We start from the raw sequence: 21,909 nt of genomic DNA on the forward strand, positions 1-21,909 counted from the left end.
GGGTCTCAGTTGGAGTGTTGGTTAGATGATTAATTTTGTTTGGCAAAACGTTTGTACAAGCAGCCAAGTCTGGCTGCAGTTGCAGCTGGGTTTTCTGAATTGCTTCTCTTTCGAAAACCTCAGCATCCATCATGGGGCTTGCAGCCTTTTGTTACTTATATACGCACAGTTTGAGAAACCTGATTGGAAACATGGTTACGTTTATAAACGACAACGAAATTGGCGTTCTCCGACTGGTATCTAGTCGGGTAAAGTCAGTTTCCATACCTCAGTTTGTGAAATCAGCTCCCCTGAGAAAGCCGACTGTAATTTGGCTACTTTACTGTGTGTAATTGCCGGAAGTGACTTTCATTTTCAGCTGGACAAGAGATCAAGTTTTTCTGCAGTTATAGTGTGGGTCTGCAGAAACTGAACTCCTGAAAAGACCTTTTGATCCACAATAAAGCAACATATTTCCAGGCGTGTTTGAGCAAAGTCCCACTCTGTTTCAGCAATCACTTTTAGATCAGCTGCAACTAATTAGCCGTTTGTTTTCAGCATCTTCCTCGGACAGTAAGTATTACGCTTGGAATATATTCCTTTGAACTAACCGTTTGCATGCACATCATGGCCACCTGACTTGACGTGAGTTGATGTGGAGCGTCAGTTGTCAGAAATTACTCCCAGGAGTGCCCGAGGTGCATTCTCGTAAGAATGTTGCGGCAGCATCATCTCAGCAGCACATTCGTATCTGGTAGAGAAGGATTATGCAATAGTGTCGCCATGTCTTTTGCTTTGTGCAACAAAAGACAATCACGAGTTGCTAAAGTTGTCAAATACAAACATGTCTAAATCATGACCAACATGCAGAGGGAAGAAATGTCAGGAGTGGGATTTGAACCCACGCCTCCATTGAAGACCAGAAGTCCCTTTGGGGAAAGAGCCCTTGTTTAAGTCTGGCGCCTTAGACCGCTCGGCCATCCTGACAGCCATTTGTGGGAATTGACTCTTTAGGACAGTGGAACTAACTCATTAGTTTATTATTCTCTAATTCAATCAACATACTCAAGGTGTTCTTGAGAAAAGTCTCCATTTCTTGCAATATTCACCTTTGTCTCAGCTTGAAATGACGTCAGTCGGGACTTTGCACAACTTATGACAGTGACATGAAGTGAGTGAAGCTCTTGTAAGTGAGTTTAGTGGGTCTCAGTTGGAGTGTTGGTTAGATGATTAATTTTGTTTGGCAAAACGTTTGTACAAGCAGCCAAGTCTGGCTGCAGTTGCAGCTGGGTTTTCCTAATTGCTTCTCTTTCGAAAACCTCAGCATCCATCGTGGGGCTTGCAGCCTTTTGTTCCGTATATACGCACAGTTTGAGAAACCTCATTGGAAACCTGATTTCCAGGTGTGTTTGCGCAAAGTCCCACTTTGTTTCAGCAATAACTTTTAGATCAACTGCAACTATTTAGCAGTTTGTTTTCTGCATCTTCCTCCAGACAGTAAGTCTTAGGGTTGGAATATATTGCTTTGAACTAACCGTTTGGGTGCACATCATGGCCACCTCACTTGACGTGAGTTAATGTGGAGCGTCAGTTGTGCGTGAAGTGAGTAAAGCTCTTGTAAGTGAGTTTAGTGGGTCTCAGTTGGAGTGTTGGTTAGATGATTAATTTAGTTTGGCAAACGTTTGTACAAGCAGCCAAGTCTGGCTGCAGTTGCAGCTGGGTTTTCTGAATTGCTTCTCTTTCGAAAACCTCAGCCTCCATCATGGGGCTTGCAGCCTTTTGTTACGTATATACGGACAGTTTGAGAAACCTCATTGGAAACCTGATTTCCAGTTGTGTTTGCACAAAGTCCCACTTTGTTTCAGCAATCACTTTTAGATCAACTGCAACTATTTAGCCGTTTGTTTTCAGCATCTTCTTCGGACAGTAAGTCTTACGCTTGGAATATATTGCTTTGAACTAACCGTTTGCATGCACATCATGGCCACCTCACTTGACGTGAGTTGATGTGGAGCGTCAGTTGTCAGAAATTACTGCCAGGAGTGCCCGAGGTGCATTCTCGTAAGAATGTTGCGGCAGCATCATCTCAGCAGCACATTGGTATCTGGTAGAGAAGGATTATGCAATAGTGTCGCCATGTCTTTTGCTTTGTGCAACAAAAGACAATCACGAGTTGCTAAAGTTGTCAAATACAAACATGTCTAAATCATGACCAACATGCAGAGGGAAGAAATGTTAGGAGTGGGATTTGAACCCACACCTCCATTGGAGACCAGAAGTCCGTTTTGGGGAAAGAGCCCTTGCTTAAGTCTTGCGCCTTAGACCGCTCGGCCCTCCTGACAGCCATTGGTGGGAATTGACTCTTTAGGACAGTGGAACTAACTCATTAGTTTATTATTCTCTAATTCAATCAACATACTCAAGGTGTTCTTGAGAAAAGTCTCCATTTCTTGCAATATTCACCTTTGTCTCAGCTTGAAAGGACGTCAGTCGGGACTTTGCACAACTTATGACAGTGACATGAAGTGAGTGAAGCTCTTGTAAGTGAGTTTAGTGGGTCTCAGTTGGAGTGTTGGTTAGATGATTAATTTAGTTTGGCAAAACTTTTGTACAAGCAGCCAAGTCTGGCTGCAGTTGCAGCTGGGTTTTCTGAATTGCTTCTCTTTCGAAAACCTCAGCATCCATCGTGGGGCTTGCAGCCTTTTGTTACGTATATACGCACAGTTTGAGAAACCTCATTGGAAACCTGATTTCCAGGTGTGTTTGCGCAAAGTTCCACTTTGTTTCAGCAATCACTTTTAGATCAACTGCAACTATTTAGCAGTTTGTTTTCTGCATCTTCCTCCAGACAGTAAGTCTTAGGCTTGGAATATATTGCTTTGAACTAACCGTTTGGGTGCACATCATGGCCACCTCACTTGACGTGAGTTAATGTGGAGCGTCAGTTGTGCGTGAAGTGAGTAAAGCTCTTGTAAGTGAGTTTAGTGGGTCTCAGTTGGAGTGTTGGTTAGATGATTAATTTAGTTTGGCAAAACGTTTGTACAAGCAGCCAAGTCTGGCTGCAGTTGCAGCTGGGTTTTCTGAATTGCTTCTCTTTCGAAAACCTCAGCATCCATCGTGGGGCTTGCAGCCTTTTGTTACGTATATACGGACAGTTTGAGAAACCTCATTGGAAACCTGATTTCCAGGTGTGTTTGCGCAAAGTCCCACTTTGTTTCAGCAATCACTTTTAGATCAGCTGCAACTATTTAGCCGTTTGTTTTTAGCATCTTCTTCGGACAGTAAGTCTTACGCTTGGAATATATTGCTTTGAACTAACCGTTTGCATGCACATCATGGCCACCTCACTTGACGTGAGTTGATGTTGAGCGTCAGTTGTCAGAAATTACTGTCAGTAGTGCCCGAGGTGCATTCTCGTAAGAATGTTGCGGCAGCATCATCTCAGCAGCACATTCGTATCTGGTAGAGAAGGATTATGCAATAGTGTCGCCATGTCTTTTGCTTTGTGCAACAAAAGACAATCACGAGTTGCTAAAGTTGTCAAATGCAAACATGTCTAAATCATGACCAACATGCAGAGGGAAGAAATGTCAGGAGTGGGATTTGAACCCACGCCTCCTTTGGAGAACAGAAGTCCCTTTGGGGAAAGAGCCCTTGCTTAAGTCTGGCGCCTTAGAGCGCTCGGCCATCCTGACAGCCATTGGTGGGAATTGACTCTTTAGGACAGTGGAACTAACTCATAAGTTTATTATTCTCTAATTCAATCAACATGCTCAAAGTGTTCTTGAGAAAAGTCTCCATTTCTTGCAATATTCACCTTTGTCTCAGCTTGAAAGGACGTCAGTCGGGACTTTGCACAACTTATGACAGTCACATGAAGTGAGTGAAGCTCTTGTAAGTGAGTTTAGTGGGTCTCAGTTGGATTGTTGGTTAGATGATTAATTTTGTTTGGCAAAACGATTGTACAAGCAGCCAAGTCTGGCTGCAGTTGCAGCTGGGTTTTCTGAATTGCTTCTCTTTCGAAAACATCAGAATCCATCATGGGGCTTGCAGCCTTTTGTTACTTATATACGCACAGTTTGAGAAACCTGATTGGAAACATGGTTACGTTTATAAACGACAACAAATTGGCGTTCTCCGACTGGTATCTAGTCGGGTAAGGTCAGTTTCCATACCTTAGTTTGTGAAATCAGCTCCCCTGAGAAAGCCGATTTTAATTTGGCTACTTTACTGTGTGTAATTGCCGGAAGTGACTTTCATTTTCAGCTGGACAAGAGATCAAGTTTTTCTGCCGTTTTAGTGTGGGTCTCCTGAAACTGAACTCCTGAAAAGACCTTTTGATCCTCAATAAAGCAACATATTTCCAGGCGTGTTTTAGCAAAGTCCCACTCTGTTTCAGCAATCACTTTTAGATCAACTGCAACTATTTAGCCGTTTGTTTTCAGCATCTTCCTCGGACAGTAAGTATTACGCTTGGAATATATTGCTTTGAACTAACCGTTTGCATGCACATCATGGCCACCTCACTTGACGTGAGTTGATGTGGAGCGTCAGTTGTCAGAAATTACTGCCAGGAGTGCCCGAGGTGCGTTCTCGTAAGAATGTTGCGGCAGCATCATCTCAGCAGCACATTGGTATCTGGTAGAGAAGGATTATGCAATAGTGTCGCCATGTCTTTTGCTTTGTGCAACAAAAGACAATCACGAGTTGCTAAAGTTGTAAAATACAAACATGTCTTAATCATGATCAACATGCAAAGGGAAGAAATGTCAGGAGTGGGATTTGAACCCACGCCTCCATTGGAGACCAGAAGTCCTTTTGGGGAAAGAGCCCTTTCTTAAGTCTGGCACCTTAGACCGCTCGGCCATCCTGACAGCCATTGGTGGGAATTGACTCTTTAGGACAGTGGAACTAACTCATTAGTTTATTATTCTCTAATTCAATCAACATACTCAAGGTGTTCTTGAGAAAAGTGTCCATTTCTTGCAATATTCACCTTTGTCTCAGCTTCAAAGGACGTCAGTCGGGACTTTGCACAACTTATGACAGTGACATGAAGTGAGTGAAGCTCTTGTAAGTGAGCTTAGTGGGTCTCAGTTGGAGTGTTGGTTAGATGATTAATTTTGTTTGGCAAAACGTTTGTACAAGCAGCCAAGTCTGGCTGCAGTTGCAGCTGGGTTTTCTGAATTGCTTCTCTTTCGAAAACCTCAGCATCCATCGTGGGGCTTGCAGCCTTTTGTTACGTATATACGGACAGTTTGAGAAACCTCATTGGAAACCTGATTTCCAGGTGTGTTTGCGCAATATCCCACTTTGTTTCAGCAATCACTTTTAGATCAACTGCAACTATTTAGCAGTTTGTTTTCAGCATCTTCTTCGGACAGTAAGTCTTACGCTTGGAATATATTGCTTTGAACTAACCGTTTGCATGCACATCATGGCCACCTCACTTGACGTGAGTTGATGTGGAGCGTCAGTTGTCAGAAATTACTGCCAGGAGTGCCCGAGGTGCATTCTCGTAAGAATGTTGCGGCAGCATCATCTCAGCAGCACATTGGTATCTGGTAGAGAAGGATTATGCAATAGTGTCGCCATGTCTTTTGCTTCGTGCATCAAAAGACAATCACGAGTTGCTAAAGTTGTGAAATACAAACATGTCTAAATCATGACCAACATGCAGAGGGAAGAAATGTCAGGAGTGGGATTTGAACCCACGCCTCCATTGGAGACCAGAAGTCCCTTTGGGGAAAGAGCCCTTGCTTAAGTCTGGCGCCTTAGACCGCTCGGCCATCCTGACAGCCATTGGTGGGAATTGACTCTTTAGGACAGTGGAACTAACTCATTAGTTTATTATTCTCTAATTCAATCAACATACTCAAGGTGTTCTTGAGAAAAGTCTCCATTTCTTGCAATATTCACCTTTGTCTCAGCTTGAAAGGACGTCAGTCGGGACTTTGCACAACTTATGACAGTGACATGAAGTGAGTGAAGCTCTTGTAAGTGAGTTTAGTGGGTCTCAGTTGGATTGTTGGTTAGATGAATAATTTTGTTTGGCAAAACGATTGTACAAGCAGCCAAGTCTGGCTGCAGTTGCAGCTGGGTTTTCTGAATAGCTTCTCTTTCGAAAACCTCAGCATCCATCATGGGGCTTGCAGCCTTTTGTTACGTATATACGCACAGTTTGAGAAACCTCATTGTAAACCTGATTTCCAGGTGTGTTTGCGCAAAGTCCCACTTTGTTTCAGCAATCACTTTTAGATCAACTGCAACTGTTTAGCCGTTTGTTTTCAGCATCTTCCTCCAGACAGTAAGTCTTAGGCTTGGAATATATTGCTTTGAACTAACCGTTTGGGTGCACATCATGGCCACCTCATTTGACGTGAGTTAAAGTGGAGCATCAGTTGTGCGTGAAGTGAGTAAAGCTCTTGTAAGTGAGTTTAGTGGGTCTCAGTTGGATTGTTGGTTAGATGATTAATTTTGTTTGGCAAAATGATTGTACAAGCAGCCAAGTCTGGCTGCAGTTGCAGCTGGGTTTTCTGAATTGCTTCTCTTTCGAAAACCTCAGCATCCATCATGGGGCTTGCAGCCTTTTCTTACTTATATACGCACAGTTTGAGAAACCGGATTGGAAACATGGTTACGTTTATAAACGACAACGAAATTGGCGTTCTCCGACTGGTATCTAGTCGGGTAAAGTCAGTTTCCATACCTCAGTTTGTGAAATCAGCTCCCCTGAGAATGCCGACTGTAATTTGGCTACTTTACAGTGTGTAATTGCCAGAAGTGACTTTCATTTTCAGCTGGACAAGAGATCAAGTTTTTCTGCCGTTTTAGTGTGGGTCTCCTGAAACTGAACTCCTGAAAAGACCTTTTGATCCTCAATAAAGCAACATATTTCCAGGCGTGTTTTAGCAAAGTCCCACTCTGTTTCAGCAATCACTTTTAGATCAACTGCAACTATTTAGCCGTTTGTTTTCAGCATCTTCCTCGGACAGTAAGTATTACGCTTGGAATATATTGCTTTGAACTAACCGTTTGCATGCACATCATGGCCACCTCACTTGACGTGAGTTGATGTGGAGCGTCAGTTGTCAGAAATTACTGCCAGGAGTGCCCGAGGTGCGTTCTCGTAAGAATGTTGCGGCAGCATCATCTCAGCAGCACATTGGTATCTGGTAGAGAAGGATTATGCAATAGTGTCGCCATGTCTTTTGCTTTGTGCAACAAAAGACAATCACGAGTTGCTAAAGTTGTAAAATACAAACATGTCTTAATCATGATCAACATGCAAAGGGAAGAAATGTCAGGAGTGGGATTTGAACCCACGCCTCCATTGGAGACCAGAAGTCCTTTTGGGGAAAGAGCCCTTTCTTAAGTCTGGCACCTTAGACCGCTCGGCCATCCTGACAGCCATTGGTGGGAATTGACTCTTTAGGACAGTGGAACTAACTCATTAGTTTATTATTCTCTAATTCAATCAACATACTCAAGGTGTTCTTGAGAAAAGTGTCCATTTCTTGCAATATTCACCTTTGTCTCAGCTTGAAAGGACGTCAGTCGGGACTTTGCACAACTTATGACAGTGACATGAAGTGAGTGAAGCTCTTGTAAGTGAGCTTAGTGGGTCTCAGTTGGAGTGTTGGTTAGATGATTAATTTTGTTTGGCAAAACGTTTGTACAAGCAGCCAAGTCTGGCTGCAGTTGCAGCTGGGTTTTCTGAATTGCTTCTCTTTCGAAAACCTCAGCATCCATCGTGGGGCTTGCAGCCTTTTGTTACGTATATACGGACAGTTTGAGAAACCTCATTGGAAACCTGATTTCCAGGTGTGTTTGCGCAAAGTCCCACTTTGTTTCAGCAATCACTTTTAGATCAACTGCAACTATTTAGCAGTTTGTTTTCAGCATCTTCTTCGGACAGTAAGTCTTACGCTTGGAATATATTGCTTTGAACTAACCGTTTGCATGCACATCATGGCCACCTCACTTGACGTGAGTTGATGTGGAGCGTCAGTTGTCAGAAATTACTGCCAGGAGTGCCCGAGGTGCATTCTCGTAAGAATGTTGCGGCAGCATCATCTCAGCAGCACATTGGTATCTGGTAGAGAAGGATTATGCAATAGTGTCGCCATGTCTTTTGCTTCGTGCATCAAAAGACAATCACGAGTTGCTAAAGTTGTGAAATACAAACATGTCTAAATCATGACCAACATGCAGAGGGAAGAAATGTCAGGAGTGGGATTTGAACCCACGCCTCCATTGGAGACCAGAAGTCCCTTTGGGGAAAGAGCCCTTGCTTAAGTCTGGCGCCTTAGACCGCTCGGCCATCCTGACAGCCATTGGTGGGAATTGACTCTTTAGGACAGTGGAACTAACTCATTAGTTTATTATTCTCTAATTCAATCAACATACTCAAGGTGTTCTTGAGAAAAGTCTCCATTTCTTGCAATATTCACCTTTGTCTCAGCTTGAAAGGACGTCAGTCGGGACTTTGCACAACTTATGACAGTGACATGAAGTGAGTGAAGCTCTTGTAAGTGAGTTTAGTGGGTCTCAGTTGGATTGTTGGTTAGATGATTAATTTTGTTTGGCAAAACGATTGTACAAGCAGCCAAGTCTGGCTGCAGTTGCAGCTGGGTTTTCTGAATAGCTTCTCTTTCGAAAACCTCAGCATCCATCATGGGGCTTGCAGCCTTTTGTTACGTATATACGCACAGTTTGAGAAACCTCATTGTAAACCTGATTTCCAGGTGTGTTTGCGCAAAGTCCCACTTTGTTTCAGCAATCACTTTTAGATCAACTGCAACTGTTTAGCCGTTTGTTTTCAGCATCTTCCTCCAGACAGTAAGTCTTAGGCTTGGAATATATTGCTTTGAACTAACCGTTTCCATGCACATCATGGCCACCTCACTTGACGTGAGTTGATGTGGAGCGTCAGTTGTCAGAAATTACTGCCAGGAGTGCCCGAGGTGCATTCTCGTAAGAATGTTGCGGCAGCATCATCTCAGCAGCACATTGGTATCTGGTAGAGAAGGATTATGCAATAGTGTCGCCATGTCTTTTGCTTCGTGCATCAAAAGACAATCACGAGTTGCTAAAGTTGTGAAATACAAACATGTCTAAATCATGACCAACATGCAGAGGGAAGAAATGTCAGGAGTGGGATTTGAACCCACGCCTCCATTGGAGACCAGAAGTCCCTTTGGGGAAAGAGCCCTTGCTTAAGTCTGGCGCCTTAGACCGCTCGGCCATCCTGACAGCCATTGGTGGGAATTGACTCTTTAGGACAGTGGAACTAACTCATTAGTTTATTATTCTCTAATTCAATCAACATACTCAAGGTGTTCTTGAGAAAAGTCTCCATTTCTTGCAATATTCACCTTTGTCTCAGCTTGAAAGGACGTCAGTCGGGACTTTGCACAACTTATGACAGTGACATGAAGTGAGTGAAGCTCTTGTAAGTGAGTTTAGTGGGTCTCAGTTGGATTGTTGGTTAGATGATTAATTTTGTTTGGCAAAACGATTGTACAAGCAGCCAAGTCTGGCTGCAGTTGCAGCTGGGTTTTCTGAATAGCTTCTCTTTCGAAAACCTCAGCATCCATCATGGGGCTTGCAGCCTTTTGTTACGTATATACGCACAGTTTGAGAAACCTCATTGTAAACCTGATTTCCAGGTGTGTTTGCGCAAAGTCCCACTTTGTTTCAGCAATCACTTTTAGATCAACTGCAACTGTTTAGCCGTTTGTTTTCAGCATCTTCCTCCAGACAGTAAGTCTTAGGCTTGGAATATATTGCTTTGAACTAACCGTTTGGGTGCACATCATGGCCACCTCATTTGACGTGAGTTAAAGTGGAGCATCAGTTGTGCGTGAAGTGAGTAAAGCTCTTGTAAGTGAGTTTAGTGGGTCTCAGTTGGATTGTTGGTTAGATGATTAATTTTGTTTGGCAAAATGATTGTACAAGCAGCCAAGTCTGGCTGCAGTTGCAGCTGGGTTTTCTGAATTGCTTCTCTTTCGAAAACCTCAGCATCCATCATGGGGCTTGCAGCCTTTTCTTACTTATATACGCACAGTTTGAGAAACCGGATTGGAAACATGGTTACGTTTATAAACGACAACGAAATTGGCGTTCTCCGACTGGTATCTAGTCGGGTAAAGTCAGTTTCCATACCTCAGTTTGTGAAATCAGCTCCCCTGAGAATGCCGACTGTAATTTGGCTACTTTACAGTGTGTAATTGCCAGAAGTGACTTTCATTTTCAGCTGGACAAGAGATCAAGTTTTTCTGCCGTTTTAGTGTGGGTCTCCTGAAACTGAACTCCTGAAAAGACCTTTTGATCCTCAATAAAGCAACATATTTCCAGGCGTGTTTTAGCAAAGTCCCACTCTGTTTCAGCAATCACTTTTAGATCAATTGCAACTATTTAGCCGTTTGTTTTCAGCATCTTCCTCGGACAGTAAGTATTACGCTTGGAATATATTGCTTTGAACTAACCGTTTGCATGCACATCATGGCCACCTCACTTGACGTGAGTTGATGTGGAGCGTCAGTTGTCAGAAATTACTGCCAGGAGTGCCCGAGGTGCGTTCTCGTAAGAATGTTGCGGCAGCATCATCTCAGCAGCACATTGGTATCTGGTAGAGAAGGATTATGCAATAGTGTCGCCATGTCTTTTGCTTCGTGCAACAAAAGACAATCACGAGTTGCTAAAGTTGTCAAATGTAAACATGTCTAAATCATGACCAACATGCAGAGGGAAGAAATGTCAGGAGTGGGATTTGAACCCACGCCTCCATTGAAGACCAGAAGTCCCATTGGGGAAAGAGCCCTTGTTTAAGTCTGGCGCCTTAGACCGCTCGGCCATCCTGACAGCCATTTGTGGGAATTGACTCTTTAGGACAGTGGAACTAACTCATTAGTTTATTATTCTCTAATTCAATCAACATACTCAAGGTGTTCTTGAGAAAAGTCTCCATTTCTTGCAATATTCACCTTTGTCTCAGCTTGAAATGACGTCAGTCGGGACTTTGCACAACTTATGACAGTGACATGAAGTGAGTGAAGCTCTTGTAAGTGAGTTTAGTGGGTCTCAGTTGGAGTGTTGGTTAGATGATTAATTTTGTTTGGCAAAACGTTTGTACAAGCAGCCAAGTCTGGCTGCAGTTGCAGCTGGGTTTTCCTAATTGCTTCTCTTTCGAAAACCTCAGCATCCATCGTGGGGCTTGCAGCCTTTTGTTCCGTATATACGCACAGTTTGAGAAACCTCATTGGAAACCTGATTTCCAGGTGTGTTTGCGCAAAGTCCCACTTTGTTTCAGCAATAACTTTTAGATCAACTGCAACTATTTAGCAGTTTGTTTTCTGCATCTTCCTCCAGACAGTAAGTCTTAGGGTTGGAATATATTGCTTTGAACTAACCGTTTGGGTGCACATCATGGCCACCTCACTTGACGTGAGTTAATGTGGAGCGTCAGTTGTGCGTGAAGTGAGTAAAGCTCTTGTAAGTGAGTTTAGTGGGTCTCAGTTGGAGTGTTGGTTAGATGATTAATTTAGTTTGGCAAAACGTTTGTACAAGCAGCCAAGTCTGGCTGCAGTTGCAGCTGGGTTTTCTGAATTGCTTCTCTTTCGAAAACCTCAGCCTCCATCATGGGGCTTGCAGCCTTTTGTTACGTATATACGGACAGTTTGAGAAACCTCATTGGAAACCTGATTTCCAGTTGTGTTTGCACAAAGTCCCACTTTGTTTCAGCAATCACTTTTAGATCAACTGCAACTATTTAGCCGTTTGTTTTCAGCATCTTCTTCGGACAGTAAGTCTTACGCTTGGAATATATTGCTTTGAACTAACCGTTTGCATGCACATCATGGCCACCTCACTTGACGTGAGTTGATGTGGAGCGTCAGTTGTCAGAAATTACTGCCAGGAGTGCCCGAGGTGCATTCTCGTAAGAATGTTGCGGCAGCATCATCTCAGCAGCACATTGGTATCTGGTAGAGAAGGATTATGCAATAGTGTCGCCATGTCTTTTGCTTTGTGCAACAAAAGACAATCACGAGTTGCTAAAGTTGTCAAATACAAACATGTCTAAATCATGACCAACATGCAGAGGGAAGAAATGTTAGGAGTGGGATTTGAACCCACACCTCCATTGGAGACCAGAAGTCCGTTTTGGGGAAAGAGCCCTTGCTTAAGTCTTGCGCCTTAGACCGCTCGGCCCTCCTGACAGCCATTGGTGGGAATTGACTCTTTAGGACAGTGGAACTAACTCATTAGTTTATTATTCTCTAATTCAATCAACATACTCAAGGTGTTCTTGAATAAAGTCTCCATTTCTTGCAATATTCACCTTTGTCTCAGCTTGAAAGGACGTCAGTCGGGACTTTGCACAACTTATGACAGTGACATGAAGTGAGTGAAGCTCTTGTAAGTGAGTTTAGTGGGTCTCAGTTGGAGTGTTGGTTAGATGATTAATTTAGTTTGGCAAAACTTTTGTACAAGCAGCCAAGTCTGGCTGCAGTTGCAGCTGGGTTTTCTGAATTGCTTCTCTTTCGAAAACCTCAGCATCCATCGTGGGGCTTGCAGCCTTTTGTTACGTATATACGCACAGTTTGAGAAACCTCATTGGAAACCTGATTTCCAGGTGTGTTTGCGCAAAGTTCCACTTTGTTTCAGCAATCACTTTTAGATCAACTGCAACTATTTAGCAGTTTGTTTTCTGCATCTTCCTCCAGACAGTAAGTCTTAGGCTTGGAATATATTGCTTTGAACTAACCGTTTGGGTGCACATCATGGCCACCTCACTTGACGTGAGTTAATGTGGAGCGTCAGTTGTGCGTGAAGTGAGTAAAGCTCTTGTAAGTGAGTTTAGTGGGTCTCAGTTGGAGTGTTGGTTAGATGATTAATTTTGTTTGGCAAAACGTTGGTACAAGCAGCCAAGTCTGGCTGCAGTTGCAGCTGGGTTTTCTGAATTGCTTCTCTTTCGAAAACATCAGAATCCATCATGGGGCTTGCAGCCTTTTCTTACTTATATACGCACAGTTTGAGAAACCTGATTGGAAACATGGTTACGTTTATAAACGACAACAAATTGGCGTTCTCCGACTGGTATCTAGTCGGGTAAGGTCAGTTTCCATACCTTAGTTTGTGAAATCAGCTCCCCTGAGAAAGCCGATTTTAATTTGGCTACTTTACTGTGTGTAATTGCCGGAAGTGACTTTCACTTTCAGCTGGACAAGAGATCAAGTTTTTCTGCCGTTTTAGTGTGGGTCTCCTGAAACTGAACTCCTGAAAAGACCTTTTGATCCTCAATAAAGCAACATATTTCCAGGCGTGTTTTAGCAAAGTCCCACTCTGTTTCAGCAATCACTTTTAGATCAACTGCAACTATTTAGCCGTTTGTTTTCAGCATCTTCCTCGGACAGTAAGTATTACGCTTGGAATATATTGCTTTGAACTAACCGTTTGCATGCACATCATGGCCACCTCACTTGACGTGAGTTGATGTGGAGCGTCAGTTGTCAGAAATTACTGCCAGGAGTGCCCGAGGTGCGTTCTCGTAAGAATGTTGCGGCAGCATCATCTCAGCAGCACATTGGTATCTGGTAGAGAAGGATTATGCAATAGTGTCGCCATGTCTTTTGCTTTGTGCAACAAAAGACAATCACGAGTTGCTAAAGTTGTAAAATTCAAACATGTCTTAATCATGATCAACATGCAAAGGGAAGAAATGTCAGGAGTGGGATTTGAACCCACGCCTCCATTGGAGACCAGAAGTCCTTTTGGGGAAAGAGCCCTTTCTTAAGTCTGGCACCTTAGACCGCTCGGCCATCCTGACAGCCATTGGTGGGAATTGACTCTTTAGGACAGTGGAACTAACTCATTAGTTTATTATTCTCTAATTCAATCAACATACTCAAGGTGTTCTTGAGAAAAGTCTCCATTTCTTGCAATATTCACCTTTGTCTCAGCTTCAAAGGACGTCAGTCGGGACTTTGCACAACTTATGACAGTGACATGAAGTGAGTGAAGCTCTTGTAAGTGAGCTTAGTGGGTCTCAGTTGGAGTGTTGGTTAGATGATTAATTTTGTTTGGCAAAACGTTTGTACAAGCAGCCAAGTCTGGCTGCAGTTGCAGCTGGGTTTTCTGAATTGCTTCTCTTTCGAAATCCTCAGCATCCATCGTGGGGCTTGCAGCCTTTTGTTACGTATATACGGACAGTTTGAGAAACCTCATTGGAAACCTGATTTCCAGGTGTGTTTGCGCAAAGTCCCACTTTGTTTCAGCAATCACTTTTAGATCAACTGCAACTATTTAGCAGTTTGTTTTCAGCATCTTCTTCGGACAGTAAGTCTTACGCTTGGAATATATTGCTTTGAACTAACCGTTTGCATGCACATCATGGCCACCTCACTTGACGTGAGTTGATGTGGAGCGTCAGTTGTCAGAAATTACTGCCAGGAGTGCCCGAGGTGCATTCTCGTAAGAATGTTGCGGCAGCATCATCTCAGCAGCACATTGGTATCTGGTAGAGAAGGATTATGCAATAGTGTCGCCATGTCTTTTGCTTCGTGCATCAAAAGACAATCACGAGTTGCTAAAGTTGTGAAATACAAACATGTCTAAATCATGACCAACATGCAGAGGGAAGAAATGTCAGGAGTGGGATTTGAACCCACGCCTCCATTGGAGACCAGAAGTCCCTTTGGGGAAAGAGCCCTTGCTTAAGTCTGGCGCCTTAGACCGCTCGGCCATATCCTGACAGCCATTGGTGGGAATTGACTCTTTAGGACAGTGGAACTAACTCATTAGTTTATTATTCTCTAATTCAATCAACATACTCAAGGTGTTCTTGAGAAAAGTCTCCATTTCTTGCAATATTCACCTTTGTCTCAGCTTGAAAGGACGTCAGTCGGGACTTTGCACAACTTATGACAGTGACATGAAGTGAGTGAAGCTCTTGTAAGTGAGTTTAGTGGGTCTCAGTTGGATTGTTGGTTAGATGATTAATTTTGTTTGGCAAAACGATTGTACAAGCAGCCAAGTCTGGCTGCAGTTGCAGCTGGGTTTTCTGAATTGCTTCTCTTTCAAAAACCTCAGCATCCATCGTGGGGCTTGCAGCCTTTTGTTACGTATATACGCACAGTTTGAGAAACCTCATTGGAAACCTGATTTCCAGGTGTGTTTGCGCAAAGTCCCACTTTGTTTCAGCAATCACTTTTAGATCAACTGCAACTGTTTAGCCGTTTGTTTTCAGCATCTTCCTCCAGACAGTAAGTCTTAGGCTTGGAATATATTGCTTTGAACTAACCGTTTGGGTGCACATCATGGCCACCTCATTTGACGTGAGTTAAAGTGGAGCATCAGTTGTGCGTGAAGTGAGTAAAGCTCTTGTAAGTGAGTTTAGTGGGTCTCAGTTGGATTGTTGGTTAGATGATTAATTTTGTTTGGCAAAACGATTGTACAAGCAGCCAAGTCTGGCTGCAGTTGCAGCTGGGTTTTCTGAATTGCTTCTCTTTCGAAAACCTCAGCATCCATCATGGGGCTTGCAGCCTTTTCTTACTTATATACGCACAGTTTGAGAAACCGGATTGGAAACATGGTTACGTTTATAAACGACAACGAAATTGGCGTTCTCCGACTGGTATCTAGTCGGGTAAAGTCAGTTTCCATACCTCAGTTTGTGAAATCAGCTCCCCTGAGAATGCCGACTGTAATTTGGCTACTTTACTGTGTGTAATTGCCAGAAGTGACTTTCATTTTCAGCTGGACAAGAGATCAAGTTTTTCTGCCGTTTTAGTGTGGGTCTCCTGAAACTGAACTTCTGAAAAGACCTTTTGATCCTCAATAAAGCAACATATTTCCAGGCGTGTTTTAGCAAAGTCCCACTCTGTTTCAGCAATCACTTTTAGATCAACTGCAACTATTTAGCCGTTTGTTTTCAGCATCTTCCTCGGACAGTAAGTATTACGCTTGGAATATATTGCTTTGAACTAACCGTTTGCATGCACATCATGGCCACCTCACTTGACGTGAGTTGATGTGGAGCGTCAGTTGTCAGAAATTACTGCCAGGAGTGCCCGAGGTGCGTTCTCGTAAGAATGTTGCGGCAGCATCATCTCAGCAGCACATTGGTATCTGGTAGAGAAGGATTATGCAATAGTGTCGCCATGTCTTTTGCTTCGTGCAACAAAAGACAATCACGAGTTGCTAAAGTTGTCAAATGTAAACATGTCTAAATCATGACCAACATGCAGAGGGAAGAAATGTCAGGAGTGGGATTTGAACCCACGCCTCCATTGCATACCAGAAGTCCCTTTGGGGAAAGAGCCCTTGTTTAAGTCTGGCGCCTTAGACCGCTCGGCCATCCTGACAGCCATTTGTGGGAATTGACTCTTTAGGACAGTGGAACTAACTCATTAGTTTATTATTCTCTAATTCAATCAACATACTCAAGGTGTTCTTGAGAAAAGTCTCCATTTCTTGCAATATTCACCTTTGTCTCAGCTTGAAATGACGTCAGTCGGGACTTTGCACAACTTATGACAGTGACATGAAGTGAGTGAAGCTCTTGTAAGTGAGTTTAGTGGGTCTCAGTTGGAGTGTTGGTTAGATGATTAATTTTGTTTGGCAAAACGTTTGTACAAGCAGCCAAGTCTGGCTGCAGTTGCAGCTGGGTTTTCCTAATTGCTTCTCTTTCGAAAACCTCAGCATCCATCGTGGGGCTTGCAGCCTTTTGTTCCGTATATACGCACAGTTTGAGAAACCTCATTGGAAACCTGATTTCCAGGTGTGTTTGCGCAAAGTCCCACTTTGTTTCAGCAATAACTTTTAGATCAACTGCAACTATTTAGCAGTTTGTTTTCTGCATCTTCCTCCAGACAGTAAGTCTTAGGGTTGGAATATATTGCTTTGAACTAACCGTTTGGGTGCACATCATGGCCACCTCACTTGACGTGAGTTAATGTGGAGCGTCAGTTGTGCGTGAAGTGAGTAAAGCTCTTGTAAGTGAGTTTAGTGGGTCTCAGTTGGAGTGTTGGTTAGATGATTAATTTAGTTTGGCAAAACGTTTGTACAAGCAGCCAAGTCTGGCTGCAGATGCAGCTTGGTTTTCTGAATTGCTTCTCTTTCGAAAACCTCAGCCTCCATCATGGGGCTTGCAGCCTTTTGTTACGTATATACGGACAGTTTGAGAAACCTCATTGGAAACCTGATTTCCAGTTGTGTTTGCACAAAGTCCCACTTTGTTTCAGCAATCACTTTTAGATCAACTGCAACTATTTAGCCGTTTGTTTTCAGCATCTTCTTCGGACAGTAAGTCTTACGCTTGGAATATATTGCTTTGAACTAACCGTTTGCATGCACATCATGGCCACCTCACTTGACGTGAGTTGATGTGGAGCGTCAGTTGTCAGAAATTACTGCCAGGAGTGCCCGAGGTGCATTCTCGTAAGAATGTTGCGGCAGCATCATCTCAGCAGCACATTGGTATCTGGTAGAGAAGGATTATGCAATAGTGTCGCCATGTCTTTTGCTTTGTGCAACAAAAGACAATCACGAGTTGCTAAAGTTGTCAAATACAAACATGTCTAAATCATGACCAACATGCAGAGGGAAGAAATGTTAGGAGTGGGATTTGAACCCACACCTCCATTGGAGACCAGAAGTCCGTTTTGGGGAAAGAGCCCTTGCTTAAGTCTTGCGCCTTAGACCGCTCGGCCCTCCTGACAGCCATTGGTGGGAATTGACTCTTTAGGACAGTGGAACTAACTCATTAGTTTATTATTCTCTAATTCAATCAACATACTCAAGGTGTTCTTGAGAAAAGTCTCCATTTCTTGCAATATTCACCTTTGTCTCAGCTTCAAAGGACGTCAGTCGGGACTTTGCACAACTTATGACAGTGACATGAAGTGAGTGAAGCTCTTGTAAGTGAGTTTAGTGGGTCTCAGTTGGAGTGTTGGTTAGATGATTAATTTAGTTTGGCAAAACTTTTGTACAAGCAGCCAAGTCTGGCTGCAGTTGCAGCTGGGTTTTCTGAATTGCTTCTCTTTCGAAAACCTCAGCATCCATCGTGGGGCTTGCAGCCTTTTGTTACGTATATACGCACAGTTTGAGAAACCTCATTGGAAACCTGATTTCCAGGTGTGTTTGCGCAAAGTTCCACTTTGTTTCAGCAATCACTTTTAGATCAACTGCAACTATTTAGCAGTTTGTTTTCTGCATCTTCCTCCAGACAGTAAGTCTTAGGCTTGGAATATATTGCTTTGAACTAACCGTTTGGGTGCACATCATGGCCACCTCACTTGACGTGAGTTAATGTGGAGCGTCAGTTGTGCGTGAAGTGAGTAAAGCTCTTGTAAGTGAGTTTAGTGGGTCTCAGTTGGAGTGTTGGTTAGATGATTAATTTTGTTTGGCAAAACGTTTGTACAAGCAGCCAAGTCTGGCTGCAGTTGCAGCTGGGTTTTCTGAATTGCTTCTCTTTCGAAAACCTCAGCATCCATCGTGGGGCTTGCAGCCTTTTGTTACGTATATACGGACAGTTTGAGAAACCTCATTGGAAACCTGATTTCCAGGTGTGTTTGCGCAAAGTCCCACTTTGTTTCAGCAATCACTTTTAGATCAACTGCAACTATTTAGCAGTTTGTTTTCAGCATCTTCTTCGGACAGTAAGTCTTACGCTTGGAATATATTGCTTTGAACTAACCGTTTGCATGCACATCATGGCCACCTCACTTGACGTGAGTTGATGTGGAGCGTCAGTTGTCAGAAATTACTGCCAGGAGTGCCCGAGGTGCATTCTCGTAAGAATGTTGCGGCAGCATCATCTCAGCAGCACATTGGTATCTGGTAGAGAAGGATTATGCAATAGTGTCGCCATGTCTTTTGCTTCGTGCATCAAAAGACAATCACGAGTTGCTAAAGTTGTGAAATACAAACATGTCTAAATCATGACCAACATGCAGAGGGAAGAAATGTCAGGAGTGGGATTTGAACCCACGCCTCCATTGGAGACCAGAAGTCCCTTTGGGGAAAGAGCCCTTGCTTAAGTCTGGCGCCTTAGACCGCTCGGCCATCCTGACAGCCATTGGTGGGAATTGACTCTTTAGGACAGTGGAACTAACTCATTAGTTTATTATTCTCTAATTCAATCAACATACTCAAGGTGTTCTTGAGAAAAGTCTCCATTTCTTGCAATATTCACCTTTGTCTCAGCTTGAAAGGACGTCAGTCGGGACTTTGCACAACTTATGACAGTGACATGAAGTGAGTGAAGCTCTTGTAAGTGAGTTTAGTGGGTCTCAGTTGGATTGTTGGTTAGATGATTAATTTTGTTTGGCAAAACGATTGTACAAGCAGCCAAGTCTGGCTGCAGTTGCAGCTGGGTTTTCTGAATAGCTTCTCTTTCGAAAACCTCAGCATCCATCATGGGGCTTGCAGCCTTTTGTTACGTATATACGCACAGTTTGAGAAACCTCATTGGAAACCTGATTTCCAGGTGTGTTTGCGCAAAGTCCCACTTTGTTTCAGCAATCACTTTTAGATCAACTGCAACTGTTTAGCCGTTTGTTTTCAGCATCTTCCTCCAGACAGTAAGTCTTAGGCTTGGAATATATTGCTTTGAACTAACCGTTTGGGTGCACATCATGGCCACCTCATTTGACGTGAGTTAAAGTGGAGCATCAGTTGTGCGTGAAGTGAGTAAAGCTCTTGTAAGTGAGTTTAGTGGGTCTCAGTTGGATTGTTGGTTAGATGATTAATTTTGTTTGGCAAAACGATTGTACAAGCAGCCAAGTCTGGCTGCAGTTGCAGCTGGGTTTTCTGAATTGCTTCTCTTTCGAAAACCTCAGCATCCATCATGGGGCTTGCAGCCTTTTCTTACTTATATACGCACAGTTTGAGAAACCGGATTGGAAACATGGTTACGTTTATAAACGACAACAAATTGGCGTTCTCCGACTGGTATCTAGTCGGGTAAGGTCAGTTTCCATACCTTAGTTTGTGAAATCAGCTCCCTTGAGAAAGCCGATTTTAATTTGGCTACTTTACTGTGTGTAATTGCCGGAAGTGACTTTCATTTTCAGCTGGACAAGAGATCAAGTTTTTCTGCCGTTTTAGTGTGGGTCTCCTGAAACTGAACTCCTGAAAAGACCTTTTGATATTCAATAAAGCAACATATTTCCAGGCGTGTTTGAGCAAAGTCCCACTCTGTTTCAGCAATCACTTTTAGATCAGTTGCAACTATTTAGCCATTTGTTTTCAGCATCTTCCTCCAGACAGTAAGTCTTAGGCTTGGAATATATTGCTTTGAACTAACCGTTTGGGTGCACATCATGGCCACCTCACTTGACGTGAGTTAATGTGGAGCGTCGGTTGTGCGTGAAGTGAGTAAAGCTCTTGTAAGTGAGTTTAGTGGGTCTCAGTTGGAGTGTTGGTTAGATGATTAATTTTGTTTGGCAAAACGTTTGTACAAGCAGCCAAGTCTGGCTGCAGTTGCAGCTGGGTTTTCTGAATTGCTTCTCTTTCGAAAACCTCAGCATCCATCATGGGGCTTGCAGCCTTTTGTTACTTATATACGCACAGTTTGAGAAACCTGATTGGAAACATGGTTACGTTTATAAACGACAACGAAATTGGCGTTCTCCGACTGGTATCTAGTCGGGTAAAGTCAGTTTCCATACCTCAGTTTGTGAAATCAGCTCCCCTGAGAAAGCCGACTGTAATTTGGCTACTTTACTGTGTGTAATTGCCGGAAGTGACTTTCATTTTCAGCTGGACAAGAGATCAAGTTTTTCTGCAGTTATAGTGTGGGTCTGCAGAAACTGAACTCCTGAAAAGACCTTTTGATCCACAATAAAGCAACATATTTCCAGGCGTGTTTGAGCAAAGTCCCACTCTGTTTCAGCAATCACTTTTAGATCAGCTGCAACTAATTAGCCGTTTGTTTTCAGCATCTTCCTCGGACAGTAAGTATTACGCTTGGAATATATTCCTTTGAACTAACCGTTTGCATGCACATCATGGCCACCTGACTTGACGTGAGTTGATGTGGAGCGTCAGTTGTCAGAAATTACTCCCAGGAGTGCCCGAGGTGCATTCTCGTAAGAATGTTGCGGCAGCATCATCTCAGCAGCACATTCGTATCTGGTAGAGAAGGATTATGCAATAGTGTCGCCATGTCTTTTGCTTTGTGCAACAAAAGACAATCACGAGTTGCTAAAGTTGTCAAATACAAACATGTCTAAATCATGACCAACATGCAGAGGGAAGAAATGTCAGGAGTGGGATTTGAACCCACGCCTCCATTGAAGACCAGAAGTCCCTTTGGGGAAAGAGCCCTTGTTTAAGTCTGGCGCCTTAGACCGCTCGGCCATCCTGACAGCCATTTGTGGGAATTGACTCTTTAGGACAGTGGAACTAACTCATTAGTTTATTATTCTCTAATTCAATCAACATACTCAAGGTGTTCTTGAGAAAAGTCTCCATTTCTTGCAATATTCACCTTTGTCTCAGCTTGAAATGACGTCAGTCGGGACTTTGCACAACTTATGACAGTGACATGAAGTGAGTGAAGCTCTTGTAAGTGAGTTTAGTGGGTCTCAGTTGGAGTGTTGGTTAGATGATTAATTTTGTTTGGCAAAACGTTTGTACAAGCAGCCAAGTCTGGCTGCAGTTGCAGCTGGGTTTTCCTAATTGCTTCTCTTTCGAAAACCTCAGCATCCATCGTGGGGCTTGCAGCCTTTTGTTCCGTATATACGCACAGTTTGAGAAACCTCATTGGAAACCTGATTTCCAGGTGTGTTTGCGCAAAGTCCCACTTTGTTTCAGCAATAACTTTTAGATCAACTGCAACTATTTAGCAGTTTGTTTTCTGCATCTTCCTCCAGACAGTAAGTCTTAGGGTTGGAATATATTGCTTTGAACTAACCGTTTGGG

General features: G+C 43.2%; 13 non-coding genes across 13 annotated transcripts; all 13 read right to left on the reverse strand.

Moving 5' to 3' along the window:
- Positions 1–859: 859 nt before the first annotated feature.
- Positions 860–966, reverse strand: trnal-uaa (transfer RNA leucine (anticodon UAA)). The gene is made up of 2 exons: positions 929–966; positions 860–904 (listed from the first exon to the last, which is right to left on the reverse strand). It is a non-coding gene; the product is annotated as a tRNA-Leu (tRNA).
- Positions 967–3,567: 2,601 nt separating this feature from the next.
- trnal-uaa (transfer RNA leucine (anticodon UAA)) lies at positions 3,568–3,674 on the reverse strand. Its single transcript has 2 exons — positions 3,637–3,674; positions 3,568–3,612 (listed from the first exon to the last, which is right to left on the reverse strand). It is a non-coding gene; the product is annotated as a tRNA-Leu (tRNA).
- Positions 3,675–4,746: 1,072 nt separating this feature from the next.
- On the reverse strand, positions 4,747–4,853 carry trnal-uaa (transfer RNA leucine (anticodon UAA)). The gene is made up of 2 exons: positions 4,816–4,853; positions 4,747–4,791 (listed from the first exon to the last, which is right to left on the reverse strand). It is a non-coding gene; the product is annotated as a tRNA-Leu (tRNA).
- An 816-nt stretch (positions 4,854–5,669) lies between these two features.
- trnal-uaa (transfer RNA leucine (anticodon UAA)) lies at positions 5,670–5,776 on the reverse strand. Its single transcript has 2 exons — positions 5,739–5,776; positions 5,670–5,714 (listed from the first exon to the last, which is right to left on the reverse strand). It is a non-coding gene; the product is annotated as a tRNA-Leu (tRNA).
- Positions 5,777–7,280: 1,504 nt separating this feature from the next.
- Positions 7,281–7,387, reverse strand: trnal-uaa (transfer RNA leucine (anticodon UAA)). The gene is made up of 2 exons: positions 7,350–7,387; positions 7,281–7,325 (listed from the first exon to the last, which is right to left on the reverse strand). It is a non-coding gene; the product is annotated as a tRNA-Leu (tRNA).
- An 816-nt stretch (positions 7,388–8,203) lies between these two features.
- On the reverse strand, positions 8,204–8,310 carry trnal-uaa (transfer RNA leucine (anticodon UAA)). Its single transcript has 2 exons — positions 8,273–8,310; positions 8,204–8,248 (listed from the first exon to the last, which is right to left on the reverse strand). It is a non-coding gene; the product is annotated as a tRNA-Leu (tRNA).
- An 817-nt stretch (positions 8,311–9,127) lies between these two features.
- Positions 9,128–9,234, reverse strand: trnal-uaa (transfer RNA leucine (anticodon UAA)). Its single transcript has 2 exons — positions 9,197–9,234; positions 9,128–9,172 (listed from the first exon to the last, which is right to left on the reverse strand). It is a non-coding gene; the product is annotated as a tRNA-Leu (tRNA).
- Positions 9,235–10,738: 1,504 nt separating this feature from the next.
- Positions 10,739–10,845, reverse strand: trnal-uaa (transfer RNA leucine (anticodon UAA)). Its single transcript has 2 exons — positions 10,808–10,845; positions 10,739–10,783 (listed from the first exon to the last, which is right to left on the reverse strand). It is a non-coding gene; the product is annotated as a tRNA-Leu (tRNA).
- Positions 10,846–13,703: 2,858 nt separating this feature from the next.
- Positions 13,704–13,810, reverse strand: trnal-uaa (transfer RNA leucine (anticodon UAA)). Its single transcript has 2 exons — positions 13,773–13,810; positions 13,704–13,748 (listed from the first exon to the last, which is right to left on the reverse strand). It is a non-coding gene; the product is annotated as a tRNA-Leu (tRNA).
- An 816-nt stretch (positions 13,811–14,626) lies between these two features.
- On the reverse strand, positions 14,627–14,735 carry trnal-uaa (transfer RNA leucine (anticodon UAA)). Its single transcript has 2 exons — positions 14,696–14,735; positions 14,627–14,671 (listed from the first exon to the last, which is right to left on the reverse strand). It is a non-coding gene; the product is annotated as a tRNA-Leu (tRNA).
- Positions 14,736–16,239: 1,504 nt separating this feature from the next.
- On the reverse strand, positions 16,240–16,346 carry trnal-uaa (transfer RNA leucine (anticodon UAA)). Its single transcript has 2 exons — positions 16,309–16,346; positions 16,240–16,284 (listed from the first exon to the last, which is right to left on the reverse strand). It is a non-coding gene; the product is annotated as a tRNA-Leu (tRNA).
- A 2,602-nt stretch (positions 16,347–18,948) lies between these two features.
- On the reverse strand, positions 18,949–19,055 carry trnal-uaa (transfer RNA leucine (anticodon UAA)). The gene is made up of 2 exons: positions 19,018–19,055; positions 18,949–18,993 (listed from the first exon to the last, which is right to left on the reverse strand). It is a non-coding gene; the product is annotated as a tRNA-Leu (tRNA).
- A 2,191-nt stretch (positions 19,056–21,246) lies between these two features.
- On the reverse strand, positions 21,247–21,353 carry trnal-uaa (transfer RNA leucine (anticodon UAA)). Its single transcript has 2 exons — positions 21,316–21,353; positions 21,247–21,291 (listed from the first exon to the last, which is right to left on the reverse strand). It is a non-coding gene; the product is annotated as a tRNA-Leu (tRNA).
- Positions 21,354–21,909: the final 556 nt, after the last annotated feature.

This window comes from Channa argus, unplaced genomic scaffold, assembly GCF_033026475.1.
Source record: "Channa argus isolate prfri unplaced genomic scaffold, Channa argus male v1.0 Contig078, whole genome shotgun sequence".
Lineage (NCBI taxonomy): Eukaryota > Metazoa > Chordata > Actinopteri > Anabantiformes > Channidae > Channa > Channa argus.